This window comes from Hippopotamus amphibius, chromosome 4 (genome assembly GCF_030028045.1).
Source record: "Hippopotamus amphibius kiboko isolate mHipAmp2 chromosome 4, mHipAmp2.hap2, whole genome shotgun sequence".
NCBI classification, from domain to species: domain Eukaryota; kingdom Metazoa; phylum Chordata; class Mammalia; order Artiodactyla; family Hippopotamidae; genus Hippopotamus; species Hippopotamus amphibius.
Genome location: NC_080189.1, coordinates 85440101 through 85445313, shown reverse-complemented (window position 1 = coordinate 85445313; position 5213 = coordinate 85440101).

Here is a 5213-nt window from a genome sequence, read left to right as displayed (position 1 = left end):
GCAAACACTCTTCTTCAGCAGCTTCTGACTTCCAACGAGAACTCCAAGCACCAGCAGGCACGTTTAGTGCTTAATGTATTTAAGAAAAAAAGAATAGAAGTTATATTGTTTCCCTGGAAACCTTTTCTGAAGAAACTCACAGAGGCACCTTCTCAAGAAGCAGGTGCTGCAGCCTGGGAATTCTTCCCCCCACCCCTGCACCCAGGCCATCTATTAAATGGTCAAGTCCAGGGCTTCTCAGTTGTAGCTCTAGGAGCAGTGATTGGGCTTATTTTGCTTAAGATTACTTAGTGTCAAGTCTTTCTTTACCAGCTGGTTCTATGAGAAAAATTTTCCCCTGTAGCTTTTGGCATCTTTTAAAGCATTTGCAAGTTCTGGCTTACCAAAGGAAAGTGGAAGAAGTCCTGTAGTTTATATCAGAATGGGGGATGGGGACTCCTCAAAGAACAAGAAGAGCTAGCTCACTGATTATTATTAGTTATTTGAATCTGAATTCTCAATGTTCTCATGTTCGGATTACAATAAAAATGACCTGGAAAAGAGCCATGCATATTTGGTATCAGTTCCAGGACCTTTTTCAATAGCTATGATCTTATACAGTTCTTGGGTAAAGTTACAAAGACAAACAAACCCAACCTATGAGATTTTGCATAATTTTAGGAAATTATTTATACCTTGATTCCCAAAGTACCACAGGAGCAAGGCTGAGAACAATTCCTACTTGGCTCAAGGGGATTTATTATGAACCATGAGGCTTTTATATAAGTAACTCCTCCCACTGTGACACTTCACAATCCTCTTCCTGTTTTCTCCCCTTCACATCACCATAACAACCAGGGTTGTCATCTGGAAGAAATCAGCCTGCCTCTTTAACCTTTGACTCTAATTTAGGGATGCTTATCTTGGGAGGTCCATGTTATTTCTTCCTTGGGAACTGTTGACATTTTAAGGCATCAGCTCAATATCTTGGTTTCAGGGGCCTCCCCCATGTCCAACATCAATAGAACAAATGAAAATCAAGCAAACCACACAGGAAAAGACGGCATCATTCTATTCAGTAGATCAGGAGTACAACTATAACATTGACTAGTCTTGGATAGACAAGAGAAAGAAATATTAGCCAGAACAGCACTTTCCCCAGATCCCTTACTAAACAAGGCCTCCAAAACACTATCCCCATTTCCACTTGAAGTCATCCTCACCACTTAGGATGTCATGAGGTCAAGGCTGAAAGTATCCAACTTACTTTCACGATAATATCCTTTCTCTTTCAATGTGATTATCAAACATGTATGTGCCAGGATCCATGGGAAAGCTTTGGAATTCAGAATTAATAACAGACAATTCCTTCAGAGACAGAGTAATTAAGTCTCCCACCTGTATCTTTTCCTGGATCTCATTTAGGAAAAAATCACGTCACCTAATTAATCTGGATAAAATAGTATTTAGGAAAAACGTTCTTGATCAACTTAGCTTTTTAAAGTTTCTAAAACCCAAGAGCTCAAGTTCTTCCAATGTTTATCACTGATGAATGATTGTTATCCTTCCTAGCCTTTGCTCTTCTTAGAAGGAAAATGGAGACAGCAATCCAAATTAACATAGGAGTTGTGTAAGCAAGACCTACCGTCACTCACTTGCAAAGTTCAATAAAGGCTCATCTTTTTCTTAGTGGCCCTGCCATCTAAGTCCAATCCTCTGTTTCTGCAAATCACAAGTGAGATATGCTGTTGATTCATAACCAAAAGCTGCATTCCCTTTTCCTCAAATTTCCTGGAACTCCCTTAAAATTTTATATTTATCCTAGTGAAATATGTAGGGCATACTTTGAATTTTTGGAATATTTACTAAGTATGTCAATTGACTTGAGAACAGTTTAAATTTACATGGCTCTGGATGGAAAAACTGCAGGACAGAATCAAAATTTCAGAACATCTAATTAATTGGACTAAATAATCAAATGACTGATATTGTGACAACTAGAATTACTAGGATCTAAATGTACTCAGATTTTTAAAAATCACCTCACGAACTTTCCTAAGACAACCACAGAATACTCCATGGACACCTGCAGATCTAATATCCAGGAGTTCAGCTACTGAAGGGCCACTCCCAAGGTCCGTGATATGTGTTATTTTATTTATCTGGTTGCACCGGGTCTTAGTTGCAGCAGGGAGGCTCCTTAGTTATGGCACATAGACTCCTTAGTTGCAGCATGCAAACTTTTAGTTGCAGCATGCATGTGGGATCTAGTTCCCTAACCATGGATCAAACCCGGACCCCTGCATTGGAAGTGTGGATTCCTAACCACTGCACTACCAGGGAAGTCCCATGGTATGTATTAATTGATTTTTTTTTTGGTAGGAAACCAAGTTTGAACCCAAGCTTTGAGGCTCATGTAAAAAGTTGAGGCATTTAGCTCTGACCCATCACATCCATATCTCTACAATCATTTTGGGTGTCCTTTGAAAGCATACACAAGTGATGTAGCCTCACTTGTTTGTTGCTTTGCACTTTTGATGGTTGTCTGTGTTATGCTTTTATAGTTGGAAAGTCCATTTATTCACTTCTGTACCAGAAATTAGCATGAGTTAGTCACTGGGGATTCTGTAGTGAACAAATACAGGGAAAAGTCCCTGTTCTCATGGATGTATATCGTATGGTGGAGATATAAAGTAAATAAATGAGATAATTACAGATTACAATGTGTGATTAAGGAAATAAACCAGGTGATTTGTTACCAAGTAAATGCAGGAAGACAACCATACGTAGATGGGTCAGGAAGGGCCTTCTGGGGAATCAACATCTGAGTCAAGATTTGAAGGAAGAGAATTAGGGTGCCAGCCCTTATTTAATTATTAGCCGTTTCTGGAGAAAATTAAGTACTTCTAGAAACAGATGATGCTATTCACCTATTCCAGAGGTACTTGAGCATCAAAAGCCAACCATAGGATGAATATGATATGTTTAAATGACTTTGCATTATGCATCTGCTTTCTGATGAGATATTTCAATTCTTAGGACAAAATAAAGACACTGTTTGGGCTATAAGGTGTTATTTCATTAGCACAATCTAGTTAGAACAAAGAATATTTCTTAAAGCTGTTTTCTGCTACCAGCATGTTTACCTTAGAGCAAAAGTAAATTAAATGTACAAAATTCAATTGTATTTATATACATTTGCAATAAACAATCTGAAAATGAAATAAAGAAAAAATCTGATTCACAATAACATCCAAAAAAATAAAACACTTAGGAATAATTTTAACAAGAAGTGCAAAATTTATGTTCTGAAAACTACAAAAATATTGTTAAAAGATATTAAATAATACCTAAACAAATGGAGAAGCATCCATGTTCATGGATCAGAAAATAACATTGTTGGGACTTCCCTGATGGTGCAGTGGTTAAGAATCTGCCTGCCAATGCAGGGGACACGGGTTCGATTCCTACTCTGGGAAGATCCCTCATACTGTGAAGCAACTGAGCCTGTGCACCAAAACTACTGAGCCTGCATGCTGCAACTACTAAAGCCCGTGTACCTAGAGCCCGTGCTCGGCAACAAGAGAAGCCAGCTCACTGAGAAGCCCTCACACTGCAAGGAAGAGTAGCCCCCGCTCACCACAACTAGAGAAAGCCCACGCGCAGCAACGAAGACCCAACGTAGCCAATAAATAAATAAATAAATAAAAATATATCTATAAAAAAGTCACTAATTCTCAAAAAAACAAAAGGAAGAAAGAAAGAAAAGAAAGTAACATTGTAACATTGTTAAGTTGGCAATACTCCCCAAACTGATCTACAGAATCAAGACAATGTTCAGGAAAATCCCAGCTAGCTCTGTTGCAGAAATTGACAAGCTGATTCTAATATGAAATGCAAAGGATCCAGAATAACTAAAATAATTTCAAAAAAGAAAAACAAGGCTGGAAGACTTAACATTTCTCAATTTCAAAACTTACTACAAAGGTATAATAATCAAGACCATGTGATACTGACATAAGAATAGACATATAGATCAATGAACTGGCATTCAGAGTCCAATTTTAAAATGAGCAAAGGATCTGAACAGACAGTTCTCTAAAGAAAATATGAAATAGTCAATAAGCACATGAAACGAAGCTCAGCATCATTAGCCATCAGAGAAATGTAAATCAAACACTCAATGAGATACCACTTCCTACCCACTAGGACAGTTATAATCAAAAAGAGACTAACAAGCATTGGTGAGGATGTGGAGAAATTGAAACCCTCGTACACTGCTGGTGGGAATGTAAAGTGGCACAGCTGCTTTGGAAAACACTCTGGTGGTTCCTCAAAAGATTACACACCGAGTTGCTATATGACCCAGCAATTCCACTCTTTGTTGTCTATCAAGAGAAATGAAAACTATGTCCACATAAAAACTAGTACAAAATGTTCATGGCAGCATTATTCATAATAGGCAAAAATTAGAAACAACACAAAATTCACCAACTGAAGAATGGATTAAAATGTGGTATACAATTAAGTATTATTCAGCAATAAAAAGAATAAAGTACTATTATGCTACAGCATGGATGAATCTTGAAAACATTATACTAAGTTGATGTGAGAGAAGCCAGCCACAAAAGGCGCATATTATATGATTTCATTTATACTAAATGTCCAGATTTGGCAAATCTAGAGGGACAGAAAGTAGATTAGTGGTTACGTAGGCCTGGGGCAGGCTCTGGTAGGGAGGAAATGGGGAGTGACTGTTCATGGTTAAGGGGCTTCTTTTTTGAGGTGATGAAAATATACTAAAATTAATTGTGATGATAATTACACAACTCTGTTGCTATACTAAAAGTACACACTTTGGGTGAATTGTATGGTATGTGAAGTATACCTCAATAAAACTTTTATATTTAAAAGAAGTAAATCAATAAGAATGTCTATATGTGTATAACTGAGTCCCTTTGCTGTACAGCAGAGATTGGCACAACATTGTAAATTAACTATACTTTAGTAAAAAATATAAATAAATAAATAAATAAATAAATGTAAATCGGAGATAATACCAGGAATCAATGTTCCTATCATGGAACCTTAAGATCAGAAGAGTCAACAATTTACCAAGTCAACTTAGTTATCTTGTTTTCAGGTGTGACCTCTGTGTAATGACACTAGGTGAAAATCTGTTTACGGGATTTTATGTTTACAGGCCCTTAAGAAAACGAGCACCTATCAGGTGC